We start from the raw sequence: 14,924 nt of genomic DNA on the forward strand, positions 1-14,924 counted from the left end.
AGCAGTATGTGTTTATGGGCCCAGCTGAGTATGGTAAAATCCCGAGCAGGTGAGCCTGCGCTCTATCAGGCCAAATCAATGGAATAGCACCCACAGTCCTCTGTCACGAAAAAATGTATGTCTGATGGCTTTTGCGCACATACACCAAAGACAAATTCTGAGCTAAGTAAGGAAATACAAAACTTTTAGGTAAACATGTTGAAAGAAAAACATGGGGTGAACCCCTTTTTGAAAGCACAAGATACAAGCCCAACCTTCGATCCAAACTTCAGTGCCTTGCTTTCAGGTGGTGAATAACTGGCAGCCACATCCATTTGGAGCGGGGGTGTTGCGTAAGTGAGGAGCTGCAGTATGGCCCGCGCGAACGACTCCACTGGAAATCTTGATGAGCGCAGATGACTATTTAAATCTTATGATCTGTTTCCATGGTAGCCCAGTCAGTTTCTCCATTGTTCATATCCATACAGTACGTATGCATAAGCTTTGTTGTGAATCATTTTTTAAAACCTCTTTCCAACATTTTCCAGATTTCAGTTTTATTAATTGGGGCGGAACGGAGCAGAACAGAGTTATTTTTTGCAACTCTGCAGAATTCCACATCGTGGTACTTGGCCAACTCCGCCCACCCTTAATAAAAATATAGCTATCGAGAAACGAAAGGCCACCAGTCAACGATCGCAAAGGGCATACTATTTGTGTGGCAGCAGATGTGGCAGAATTTTTAATAACTTTCAATCCACCTGAGTGAGAAAAAAAGTATTGTTAAAAACTGAAAATTCTGCAGCAGATGGTTTATGTGGTAAGCGTTGCAGATTAATAATTATGCGGAAATCTCCGTGGCTACTGAGTTAAATACCCATTCTGCAATTATGTACCAAGCCCAAGCGAGGGCCCTTTAGGCTGGGAGTAGTTAATTAACCACCATTGCTGCCCTGTCTGCCAAGGCTATCAGCGTCCGCTTACTCATTCTATGCAAAGTGCTGTGATGCTGCAGAAGCGGTCGCCTCAAAATCCCACGGCTCAGGCCTAGTCCTCGAAAACCGTCCCTACACTGCTGTAGTGTGCCCAACCCATAAAGCACCCTTGGTCTGATCACTGCCCCCCAATAGGAATAATCCTTCAGTGCAGGAAGTGATGACCGTGAAGGCCCAGCCAATGGAAGCCCCGAGAAAGAACAGCGATCATACAGAGTGTAATTCAGGGTAGTAGTGAACCTGCTACGTTAAACGATGTTTTAGTGAGAGGCAGGCTATTCAAAGAGCACCTTAAGGACGACCAACACCCACACATTGGAAACGCAGAAAGGTGAGGCAGCTAAATAGTGCCAACCTAAGACTGCTAATACATCAAGACACAAACATTGCATTCTAGACGTAAGCTTTTCATAGCAATAAAATTTAGAAATGTATTACATTTTTAGAAAACAATACCCATCTGGCAGTGACAGTAACCAACTATAAATCTAGAAGTCAGCATAGGTACTTAAGACATAACACATCACAGTGAAGCCATTACTATTGTGTTGTTGATGTTGCATAATTTAAAACACACTTTGGTAACGAAATAGAGGGAGAGCTATGGCGGGCTTGTGCGCAAGTACATATATGAATAAAGAGCGAGGTTTGATAAAAAAATCCTGAAGTAAAACACGCATAGGTTACATTTGCAACCTCCACACTGAAGTCACCCATTCACATTTTTCTCACTGCATACGGTTTTCAGCATCAACATGAACCCCATTCTCTCGGGGTTCCAATTCATTTATTGAGTAATAAGGCGGAGGGTGGTGGGGTGGTGGAGGGTTGGCATCCTTCTTATATCTTTTAAACCTTTCATTTTCTTGCTCTGGGTCAGATGACAAATGAGCACTGGTCCCCTAAAATGGGTGCCGACGTCACCATCTGCCCAGTTGACACACGGAGTTAATTGACTTGCAGTACGAAATCACGTGTATTTTCTATATCTATTAAATCCATAAGTTACTTACAATCTTTATTCCCAGCCATATATGCACAAAGACACGGATGCTTACCCTAACCATTGCTTTAAGTGGGCCGGGTCCTGCCAGTGCGCAGCACCAGCAGTTCTAAAAAGAAGGTGCCGAGATGGGTGAGTCCCTACGGGGGTTCTTCATTTGTACCCTCAGGGTGTAAAAAACCGACAAAAAAACCTTAACTCTGCAATAGTACAACCCGTCACTGCCTTTGATGTAAGGTCAAGGAGCCTCGTTTTTTAGTTTTATATAGCGCAATCTTTGAGCTCTGTACATAAGCACCAGTTACATACACAAGAACATATTCATTTTTTTAACCACATGACGTCATGCTCGAACCTGTTTTCTCAGCTCGAAGGTCGGCTGCTCATGACTTACGCTACAACCTCTCCTACAAATGCAGGTAGCATTTTCATTACTCTATACAACGACGTGAGAGTTGGTGCGTATTTTTGTTATGCAACTTATACCCATTGACAAAGCCAATAGTCCCGGATTGGCGGCTTCTTGTAGGTGTAATGTTCCTTTTTTTGTTATACACACCCGGATGAATGGACAGAAGCAGCAAAGTAACAGTCGGGCACCAGATTTGTAGCTTGTGTTTTAAGCCACGCCCTTAAATATAGCGGCCACGTCCATTTGAGACACCCCCAGTTTTTTCAACTCACTTAAAACTCTGCTCATAACTAAGGTCCATAGAAAGTGTAAAGGTGAGCTAGCCAGGCTAAAAATTCGAACTTTTTAAGCCGTGATACCTTCTATTGGCTAAGCTTGAATTAAAGTAAATATCTCGAAGAAGCCGTATCATAAACTCATCCTCCGTTAGATCATCTGACAGAAAGGCATGACAATTGAGTATCTTGCAGGCTTGCAATAAAATTCAGTACACTCTCCTCCACCCGCTTCAAAATGTATTTTTGAATTTCAATTGAAGTTTTATACATTGTGGACCAGGCGTTCGCTGACGTCATGGACATTTACACACATGAAGAGAATCCCCAATTGTACTGAGGCCAGAAAGGGAATTTACTACTGATGGTTGCTAGAAATAACACAAATCTCTTTCCCGACTGACGCAGACCCACAGCCACTCCTGTCTAAGTGTACGTTTACCTGTTCTGAAAGTGTGTTGTGTGGAGAGGCTGTGGCGGAGTGTGGACTGTTAGTCGGGTTGTAACAAGGAGACAAGCGCCTGAAAATGAAACACCCGCCTTCACAGGTGTTACACAGCTTGTCGCCTACAACCCAACCGGGCCGGCCGCTAAGAAAGTGTTAAGCAAACAAATATATATTATCATAGTATAAGTACACCTGCGGTCGTGAGGACATGAGGACAAAGTTCCAAAAAGAAATTGTGAAGAGGGGATTGCGAATGGTCCATGCCGAAATTAGGAGGTTTTCGTTTTCTGTTTTATACCTAAAGAAAGAACATTCAAACTTCGGGAAATCACTTTGTCATCGATATAGGAAACCTAATGCCATTTAGGTGGGAACGTACTTCAGAGTCCATGTCAACAGCACTTTGTACACCTCGGTATGCACAATATTAGTCGTCCCATTATGGTACCCCGCCCCCCCCCCCGGTGTCGCCCTCCCCCACCAACAAGCCTTCCCCCCCACACTCACTCCTCCTCGTCCGACTCCGGTGCGTCATCTTCAGGAAGTGGCTCGCAAATCTCACCTCGGTAAGCATTCCATGGGGACCAAACTTTGTTCCACTTGGCCGGGCACCCCCTGGTCAAATACACTGCCCGTTCCGTGACCATGGCCCTGTCCATATTAACACACCATTGCGAGGCCTTTGGTAGATCTGCCACCCCCCAGCGCTGCGCAATATCCCTCTTAGCCATCATCATTCCAATCGTGACCCAGAGGCGGCCATGCCGGGACAAGTCAGTTGGTTCCCACACATTAAGAAGGCAGCGACGAGGCTCTGGAAGCACGGAAACCTCTAGCACTTGTGAGACGGTGCGCAGGATCTGACGCCAATAGGTTTGTATAAGGGAGCAGTCCCAGAGTGTGTGGAATAGTGTGCCCTCCTCCCCGCAGCCTCGCAAGCAGAAGGGGTCAGGGGCTCGCTGTATGCGGTGAAGCAATGTTCTGGTGTAATATGTTCTGTGCAGAACTTTGAGTTGGATGAGTCTCATTCTAGAGGATATGCCCGCGTCTTTGGGGGATGCCAGTGCCTCATTCCATTCGTGTTCATCCAACTCCCCCACTTCCTGTTCCCATTTACCCTTAAGAGGCACTAGCGGGTCTGGGGAATTATTTAGGAGTTTCCGGTAGGTAAGGGAGGTGGCCTTTTCCACCATATAGTCAGTCAAGAGGCGATCCTCCAGCGGGGACGACTCCGGGAGAGTCGACCCCACCGGAATAACCGCCAGCAGAGCATGACGAACCTGGACATACCGATAGGTTTCATGCGGTCCCATCTCGTAAAGTTCCTTCAGGCGGTCAAACGTGATGACCGCCCCATGGTCCCACATGTCTCCCACCGTTGAGATGCCTATATCGTCCCAGCGGGAAAACCCCTTGCTGGTCCGAAGGTTGCCCAGAGCACGTGAGTCCCAGAGTGGGGTGAGCTTGGTGATAGTGTCTTTCCATCCCAGCGCAGCGGTGGCTGCATGCCAGGTGGACACCGTGATCTTAGTGGGCCCCTTCAACGACCTGAGTTTACGTTTATCGTAAAGCGGGGCCAGCAGGGTACCAGCCCCAAGCTGGGCCCGATCCGCCTGGAATGCAGGGTCCGATTGCGATGCGTGCAGCCATTGATTGATCGGCCTAAGCTGGGCCGCCCAATAGTAAAGCTGGAGGTTAGGAAGTGCGATGCCACCCTCGTACCAGCCCTTACAGAGCTTGGCGTGAGCTATCCGTGCCGGGCGATTATTCCATAGCAGACCAGAGACCACCGCCGCCACCCTCTTGAAGTACCTGGGGGGCACCGCAAAAGGGGCATTGTCCAGAATATATAGAAAGCGGGGCAGGGATTTCATTTTGAAGAGGGCTGCTTTCCCCAGCATTGTTAGCGGTAATCCTGCCCAGAAGCTCGCATCACGCCTGAGGCGGTCCAGCGGAGGCGCCAGGTTCAATCTTTCGTATTCCGCCGGGTCACTCGTGACGTGAATACCAAGATACTTAAATGACGAGCCGGCCAGCCGTAGGGGGCAGGCTGAGCCAACCGCGGGTAGGCTGCCCGTCAGGGCGTATAATTCGGATTTAGACCAATTAATGGTATAGCCAGACACCTCCCCATGGGTATTGCAGATGCGTAAGAGAGCCGGGATGCCGTGTTCAGGATCCGTCAGGTAGACCAGCATATCATCCGCGTAGAGCGAAATACGGTCTTCCCAGCCCTCCTTCCACTGAATCCCCTTAAGCAAGGGGGTGGACCTAATGCGGATTGCCAAAGGCTCCAGCGACAGCGCAAATAGCAGGGGGGAAAGAGGGCAACCCTGTCGGGTGCCGCGCATGAGCGGGAAGGAGCGGGAAACGTGGCCATTCGCCACCACATGCGCCACCGGCATGGTGTACAGTAATTTAACCCACGAGATGAAGACAGGGCCAAAACCCACGCACCGGAGAACCTCAAAGAGATAAGCCCATTCGACCATGTCAAAGGCCATCTTTGCATCTAGGGCCAAAATGGCCGCGGGTTCGCCGATTTCATCCGTCCTGGCCAATACCCCATGCACCCGTCGTAAATTGAGTGAGGTGTTCCTGTGGGGCATGAACCCGGACTGGTCCGGGTGAATTAAGTCAGAGAGGTGGGGCATGAGACGGTTTGCCAGAAGTTTCGCCAGAATTTTACTTTCTGCGTTAAGTAAGGATATAGGGCGGTATGAGGAGCATTCCTCCGGGGGCCTACCAGGCTTAGGAATAGCCACAATCGTGGCCGTCCGTTGGTCTAACGGGAGCACCCCCGTAGTACGGCACTCCTCATACATTCGAAGCAAGTATGGGCTAAGAACAGCAGTGCGGTCCTGGAACCACTCAATTGGGATGCCGTTCGGCCCGAGCGCTTTGCCCGTACGTAGGGCCCCAATGGCAATCCGTAGTTCGTCCGCAGTAAAAGGTGTCTCAAGCTCAGCCGCCGCTTCGGGCAACAGTGCCGGGATGGGCAGATCATACAATGCGCTTTGGGCCGCAATCGCAGTGACGTCCCGTTCCGGGGTGTAGACCCTCTCAAAGTGGGCCGCCAATGCTAGTTTTTTTTTTTTTTTTTTTTTTTTTTAATGCAGGATTTATATAGCGCGAGATCGACCCGAAGTTATTGGAGGGCTTTACGAAAGCACCTGTTACGTTACACAAGGCCACGTTTCACTTTAAGCCCTCCTTAAGGCGCTTTGGTCGTAGAAAGAAGCGGTGCTGAGAGGCATAAAGTCGTCAATCGTATTTTATACCATCGCTGCCTCTAAAGTAGCACCCACCGATCATCTTCTAACAGTTTTTTTCTGGACCCGTCCCGTTGTACACTGTAAATTATACTAATCGTAATCATCGCGATACAAAGGAAGTTATAGTGACATTGTCAGTGTCCAGATATATTAATTGTCATTGGTGCAGGAAATGTGTGTAATCAGGTCCGGGGCGCTTGCAGATGTTGCACAATGTAAACTCTATGTAGCACAACAACTAACAGAGTTTTCTTGCTGTGCGTTATTATTCTCTTCGGCTCAGTAAAGGTGCGCAAGGAGAAACTCACACATTTCATTTACACTACATTTTATGTAAATTTCAAGTAACATTTTAGGTGGTACGGTTTTGAGCGTGTGGTGGATGGCGAGTCTGTCATTGCATCCGGGCGCAGACAGGCCTTCCCACAGCAAACAAGCATTTACAAGTGGGGCCGTGGCCGGAGACATGGACAGCGGGAGGGGGAGGGCGGGAACGGGAACGGGCATGCGGACAGCGGGAGGGGGGCGGGAACGGGAACGGGCACACGGACAGCGGGAGGGGAGCACTCACCAGGACTTCTTCCGGCATGTAAACTCACTTACCAGCCTCAGAAGGCACCTAGGGGGACACGGACAGCGGGAGGGGGGGCGGGAACACGAACAGCGGGAGGGGGGGCAGGAACGGGCACACGGACAGCGGGAGGGGGGGCAGGAACGGGCACACGGACAGCGGGAGGGGGCGTGAACGGACAGCGGGACATCGCGCAACCCACCCCTGCAAAGGACACTTCCGAAATGGTGGAAAACAAAGCTGTAAAAAAAATAAAATAAACACCGCCCACCGCCGCATGACGATCGCAAGGGGGCGGGATGAGTAAAAATGGCCGGAACGCCCACGAATCTGCTCCGGCAATGACGGACAGATCTCTCTTCCAATGGCTAGCCTCCATTTATGGAGCTAGCCAATGGAAGAGAAGGCGGAACCAAAGCCAGTATTGTTCTAACATTAGATTTCGCCTGCGCGAACGCCGCTGCGCAGCGGACGCCAGGCGAAACCTAAAAAGGAAATATTTACAGGAGGTTCAAATCCCAACCACTTCCCATCGAAAAAGCATTCCCTTTTAGTAAAAGTTTAGACTACTAATTTCATTGGTGCTTATCATAGTAAGGAATTGTCAATGGATATGTGATAATTTGGTGTACTGCAAAATTTTGTACAGCACCGTAGCCTATTTTAGGAGTACTTTGAATGCTCAAATGATCTTCTTCAAACCTATTCCAGACATTAGGTTGTATATGTGTTGGGAACCTTACAGCAGAATACATTTGGCCTGACTCTCTCTGAGCTTTTGTATTTTCTGAGGTCCTTAGAGGGAGAAACCTTTGGAGTGGCTAGTATATAGGCTGCCAGCTGCCTTAGATGCACCGTGAGGAATGACTTGAGTAATTCTGAGTAAGGATGGGCTTAATGATGTCCAGGGTGGGCTTGACTGATTACTATACTAACAGAAGATAGTTCCTGCCCTCATCTTCTTCTCGATACCCACCTGCTACCAATCACCATCAGCGGCTTACTACCTCCAGGGTGGAAAAAAGAACAGAGGAAGGGATCTCGGCAAGGCTGATAGAGCCTATATCTATTGTGTTTAATATGTGATTCAAAGTTATTTGAGTTAATGCTCAGCGCAATCTAGATGTATATTTTTTTTCTCTTTTATATAAGGGCATGAGTATGTTGACTGTAAGATGGATTGATGTTTAAGTAAGTGGGTTATGAGCTTTTGACTAAAAATTCTCGAATATGGCTTGCTTAGCATTGTTGCTAACACGATCAACATCCCTTTTTAACTGTTTCAACTTGTGTGACTGGATGTCAGTTGTATTAAGATGTTAAAGTTTCACTAAATAATACTTTTTTTTAGGTTAATTTCGAAAAAGCAGCGGCCGTGTCTAAATAACTTGCGTACTGATGCTGGAGTCCAAAATCATAACTAATTTTGGACTCCAAAATCATAGGTGATTTTAATACAGGTTATTTGCATATTGATTGACTATCTCATTCTGCTAATTAGGTGGTGGGTAGCTTATATTATGCAAGAAGATATTGTATAAGATGGCAAAAACCCTGAACCGTAGTCTGTTCAAAATCAAACAAGACTACATAGTAGGAAGTTCAATGCCAAGCTATAAATGCCTCTTTTTCTATTGTTTATTCATTTTAGCCTTTTCGAATTACTTTGTGTAATCATATTGTCTCTAGCAATGAATGGTGAAAGTGAATAAATTCTGATTATTTCATCGGGCAAAACAATACAGTAGTATCCAGAAACCATAACATGATAAATGCAAGGCAGAATAGCAAAGCAGAGCAGCACTTCCAAAATTGACTAAGCAAATTTGATGCAAGGCTAATATTCAATTGTGTGAAATTCAATGTATTTATCACAGTTACGCACTGAAATACCCCCCGCTGATGTAATACAATATAGAGGGTCGTGAAACTGTTGTGACAGATTGGAAATGTAGTTTATAATCACTTGCACTCTCAGGCTCAACAGATGTGAGTTGCATACTTTTTTCCTGAACCTCAGAAGTAGACACCTGTCATGAATATATTGGACTAAACCTTTATTGGATCACATCTTTGGAAGTTTTAGGTACTTTAAGCAGATCCCAAACTTAAAGATCAATCCAATAGTAGAAATTAATTGCTAACCACAAGTAACTTTCTTTGCCTTTTTGAGATTTAGCTGTTGGTAACTTAAGTGAAATCTGTGGAAATCGTAGGATCCTATGAACTATAACGTTTTATGATTGGGTTTTTGGATGAACAACCAATTGTATTCCCTAGTAACTTCAGGAAATGCTATCATTTGCTTACACAAAAAAGGTCCAGATCTCTGGTGTTATGTCAGATTTTTAATTATCTGGAAACAAGATTGTGCATGAAAACTATAATTTCTCCACTACAAGACTCCCTGAAAGAAACACCCATAGTGTACTCCTGAGTCCATGTGTCATTAGGCAGTAACTAAAATGGAGACCCCCTTTTATGAACAGCTAGTTCTGGATTTTCAAATCAAACCTGCAAAATATAGATGAAAAAGAAAAATGGAACTTAAGGCAGCATTAAATAAGCTGGAAACAATTATTCAATAGGAATGAGTTTTTGGTGTGCAAGTAGAGTAAGGGATTATAGCTGGAAAGCAATGGTGAAAAAAGACAGTGAGCCCAGACTAATAAAACGAGGTGAGCAGTAGATAAAAACTACTGTTTAGAAGGTAATGCCTCTTGAAGCAATTCGCCTTCAGCTTTTTTTTGAATTGCAGGAGTTTTTAAGTTTTTTTTTTTTTATGACGAGGAACTAACTAAATGTGCAACCTAATTGACTGGTCGCTGAATAAACATAGGTGAAGCAATGAACCTATGAATTGAAGATCTGAATGTGCAGAACTGGTTACTTTGCCTCTATAATATTAATATAAATGCATTTCTAATCCGATCAAAGAAGCTAAAGCTTCCAAGGCTCCTTTTTAGGTCCCGCCTACGCAGAGCGCATGCGCTGTATAGGCAAAAAGACCTGTAGCTATCGCTTTGGCTTTTCAGCCAAAAACGTGCACACGTTCCATTGCCTTCAATGGCAACGTGTGAACGTCTGGCGACTTAGTTGCGGGGGTGAGGGCTGCCATATGGTAGCAATTATCGCTCTCGCAAGGGAATTGCGTAGCCCCCCTCCCCCTTCTCCCCCTCCCCCTGCTGCCTGCAGCATGCCGCGCTTGTTTAAATAACGTACTTGCTGAGCAGGGATGTAGCCAGACACTGGCTGCCCTACAAATGAGGAAAGAACACAAGTAAGGTCCTTTCTCTCGACAAAATGTCAGGGGCCTTCTTGGCTCCCAATTGCGTGCACAACTATCGCTGCTTTGCTGTAGTCATCAGTTTTCACATTGGTTCCCTTTTTTTTTCTTTCTGAAATTATTCTGAATAGTCTTTTTTTTATTTTTTTTAAGACCTTTATTTCTTAGATCACTGACATTCCTCGCCTACAACCCATCGGGCCGGCTTTCAATCAAACATTGCAGTATAATAGTACAGTGACACAGCCCCATGCCGTCAACCCGGGAGTACGGCGGCGTAACGGAGTTCAAGTATACGAGATCCCGAAGGAGATTGGAGGAGAAGGAAGGTCATATTTTACAAGTTTATGCAAATAATAAGGTCCATAGTAAATAAATTCTGTATCCAGAAAAGGAACTAACAAAAACAAACCCCCCGGTAACTCGGTCGTCAGATTACAGTACTGTATGGTTCTAGGCAGTGCCGGTGTGTGTACAGAGACTAGACGCCCTCAAGTGCCTTGACTCAGCTAGCAATGGCAAATGTTATATGTCCAAGGAGCTAGATTGCGTGGTTGGAGAAGGCTCACATATATTCCCCCTGTAGTCATTCCATCTGGACCATATATCTACCCATTTGCGAGGACATCCTCTTGAGACATACACCGTCTTCTCCTGCAACTTGCACCAGTCCATGTCACATTGCCAGTCCCTCAGTTTCGGCGGGTTAGGGTCCCCCCACAACCTCGCAATGTTCCTCTTAGCCACTACCAGCCCAAGTGTCACCCACAGTTTCACCCACACCTCCTGCATGCAGTGCACTACTCTTTCCCCCAATACTGTTGCACTTTTTGGCACCCCCATAGGGTATGAAAGAAGGTGCCCGCTACACCACATCCCCTGCGACAGAGTCCATCTCCACCATTTCTCATCAATTGCAGCCTAGAACAGGAGATATAAATTCTATGTAGAATTTTAAGTTGAATTAGGCGCAGTCGGGCAGAAATGGCCACCTCACGGGGGGAGGCCAGAGCAGACCTCCATTCTTCCTCATCAATTTCCAACCCATCAGCAATCCATTTCTCTTTTAAGGGTAGTAGCAAGTCAGGGGAATTATTTATCAGCTTTTTGTACGTGAGAGATATGGCGTGTTCTGGAATGTTCCCGTCTATTAGCCTGTCTTCCAGAGGGGAGCTTTGTGGCAGTGTGGTGCCAGGTGGAATGTGTGTCTGAAGGGAGTGTCGCACCTGTAGATATCTGAAGTATTCGGTGTGCGACAGGTCATACGTGGCCTGCATTTGAGCGAATGTGTGAACTCCTTTAGGGCCCCAGATATCTTTTATTTGGGAGATGCCTATAAGGTCCCAGTTCCGGAACCCCTTAGTCCGACCCAGGTTGCCTAACTTTTCGGACGCCCAGAGTGGTGTAGCCATGGTGAGGACCCCCGACCACCCCAATTGTTTCTGTGCTGTGTGCCATATCTGCACCGAGTGTTCTGTAGGCCCAGTAAGGCGAAGTTTGCCCAGTGTAGAGTAGAGAGCTATTTCATAGTTCCCCCCAGGAAGTTGCCACCTGTCCATCCCATAGGCCGGATCATTCCCATCCCCATAAGTCCCTTGATTAATCGCGATGAGATGAGCTGCCCAGTAGTACTTGCGAATGTCGGGGAGGGCTATGCCACCGTCGTACCACCCCAGTGTGAGTTTTGACAGAGCAATACGCGGTGCTCCCGCCCAAAGGAGGGTGCGCTGAGCCGCCTCGATTGCTGTAAAGTAGGCATTAGGCACCATATCTGGATAATTTTGAAGGGCTTAGAGAAACCTGGGCAGCGCCATCATTTTGAACAAGGCAGCTCGGCCAAGTAATGATAATGGGAGGCCCTGCCAGGACTTGGCCTCTCGTTGGAGACGCAGTAGGGGAGGTTGGAGATTACGCTCGTAGGACAGGGCCTTGTCCTTGGAAATGAACACTCCCAGGTATTTGAAGCCGTCCTCAGCGACTGTGATGGGACAGGTGTCAGGGAGCTTCGGGGGTCCCCATTGAGGACGTATAGATACGATTTGCTCCAGTTGATGCTGAAGCCGGAATTGCGACCGAAGCTCGCGAAGATGTCAAGGACCGCAAGGATTGACCGTCGTGGCTTAGAGAGGTAGAGGAGAATATCGTCCGCATAAAGGGATATTTTGTCTTCCCATCCCTCCGCCCATTCTATTCCACGAAGGTAGACGTCATGTCTGATCCAGGCAGCTAGCGGTTCAAGGGAGAGGGCGAACAGGAGAGGGGAGAGGGGGCAGCCCTGTCGAGTTCCTCGCTCTAAAGTAAAGACCTCCGACACTTTATTGTTCACTAGGACCTGTGCCAGGGGTTCCGTATAGAGGAGACGAACCCACTCCACAAAATGGGGCCCAAAGCCCAGTTTACGCAGGACCGCGAACATATACGGCCACTCTAGGGTGTCAAACGCCATGGTGGCGTCCAGGGAGACCACAACCGCGTCTTCCTTCAATCTATGGCGTTGTCCGATCACCCCGTGTAAGCGTCTGATATTTAGGGCCGTGTTTTGACGTGGCATAAAGCCTGACTGGTCAGGATGTGCCAGTGTATTCAGTATTGGTTTAAGCCTATTAGCGAGTGTTTTTGCCAGTATTTTGGGCTGCGCGTTGAGGAGGGAAATAGGCCTATAGGAGGCGCAAGATTCTACAGGTCTCCCCTCTTTCGGGATAGCCACAATAGTAGCAATGCGCTGGTCTCGCGGCAGTATTCCTTCCTTTCTGCTGGTGTCAAACATGGCTTTCAGGTGCTTGCTAATAGTCTCATGTTTAATCTTATATAATTCTATCGGGAGACCGTTAGGACCCAACGCTTTCCCTGGTCGGAGTTCCATTATTGCACGCTGTATTTCGGCCACAGTGAGTGGGCTATCAATGGTTTCCCGGTCCTCATCCGACAGACACGGCATCCGGATATCAGCGAGGAGGGCTATAGAGTCCTCCTCCGGGCGGTCAGACACCCTAGTATAGACCTGCTTGTAGTGTCTAGCAAACTCCTTCACCACGTCCCGCGGCTCAGTGAGAATCGCCCCGGATTGATTATGTATTAGCGGCACAGTCTTCCTGGCCTGCTGCTTTTTGTCAAGCCAGGCTATACGTTTTCCGGCTTTGTCATCCTGATCGTATAGCCTGCCCATTTTATGTCTAGCTATTGTCTGGGCCTCCTGGGAGACCAGTGCTCTATATTCCGCCAGCTTGAGTTGCCATTTGTGTCGGACCGTCCTTCCCCCTTTCTCGAGCGCTTCCGCCTCAAGCTCTGCCAGCTCCGCCTCAGCTGCGGTGACTTGACTGCGCTGTTCTCTCCGCCTGCCAGAAATGACTGATAGCGCTTCCCCCCCCTTACTACTGTTTTAAACGCCTCCCATACCGTGACAGGGGAGTCTACTGAACCCTCATTTTCTTCAAAATATTGAGTGATAGAGGCGTCGATTTTCCCCCGCGTGGCGTCATTCTGCAGGTGCCAGGGGCTTATTGGTGCCACGCACCCCTCCCTCCTTGCTCCGAATGTGATGTGCATCGTTACCGGCGAGTGGTCCGATATGCCTCGGGTAAGGAGTGTTGCCTCTAGCACTAAAGTGTGATGCTGCAGGATGGTGAGAATGTAATCTAGGCGTGAGAAGGTGTGATGTGGCCCAGAGAAGAAGGTGAATTGGCTGGCTGTGGGGTGAAGGTGGTGCCAAATGTCAGTGAGTCCGAAGGCCTCAAGAAACTCAGCCAACCATTGCTGTCCTTGGGGTATGGTTCTGGAGGGCTGTCTATCCACTGTGCCCGACACCACCGAGTTGAAGTCCCCTCCCAGGACTAACTGACCGTCGGGGAGGGAGAGTATCAATTTGCCCAAGTCTGCAAAGGCAGGAGCCTGCAAGCCCGGTGGGACATACACCGAGAGTAAGTTCAGCACGTACCCCTCCCACCTGCCCGTGACCACCGTAAAGTGGCCCTGTGGATCCGATTTAGTGCCATTGATATGGAGGGGCAAGGAGCGGCGGATGAGGATTCCCACCCCTCTTGAGCCTGAGGTGAAGCCGGAGTGTGAGGCGAGCGTGTAACCCCACCTGTTGAGGGCCTGACATGTGTTCCCCAGTAAATGAGTTTCTTGCAGCATTACTATGTCAGGTTGGTGCCGTTTGATGAATTGCAAGACTATAGTACGCTTGAGTCTGTCCCCAAGTCCATTCACATTCCTGCTCATTATTTTAAGGCTCTTTTCCCAGTTCCTAGCCATAACCATGACTTCGAAAGCAGTCCCTACTCAGCACTCCTGAACCAGTAAAGTCTTCACGGACATAAATTCTGTACGACCAAAACACACCCAGCACTTCCCAACCCTCCCCGGAACCTTCCCAGCAGCAAAACTCTCCAACTCCCTTGCCCACCCTGGTTCCCCCCCCAAAAGCTCTAACAGTGCAAACAGTAACATGCATATCAGACAGTTGACAATTTTGGAAAAAGGGGGTGGTGATGGACAGAGTTTCTGAATGATGCAGAATACTCTTACCAAGTCAAGAGATCATGGTTTTAATCCATCACCTGTTTTTTAGCTCATTGCACCATCCCAGCTCAGAACCTGGCTATATGCAAATTAGTCTGTACCTGTCCCAGTGCATGATGGGAACAGGGCAAACCAAACTACCAAGCCAATTACTATACT

The 14,924-nt window shown here is 47.9% G+C and overlaps 1 protein-coding gene across 2 annotated transcripts in view; it reads left to right on the forward strand.

Moving 5' to 3' along the window:
* The window catches only part of SEPSECS (Sep (O-phosphoserine) tRNA:Sec (selenocysteine) tRNA synthase), a 339,266-nt gene that overhangs the window by 14,417 nt on the left and 309,925 nt on the right, over positions 1–14,924 (forward strand). The gene's annotated exons all lie outside the window — the stretch shown is intronic.

This window comes from Lissotriton helveticus, chromosome 2_2, assembly GCF_964261635.1.
Source record: "Lissotriton helveticus chromosome 2_2, aLisHel1.1, whole genome shotgun sequence".
Lineage (NCBI taxonomy): Eukaryota > Metazoa > Chordata > Amphibia > Caudata > Salamandridae > Lissotriton > Lissotriton helveticus.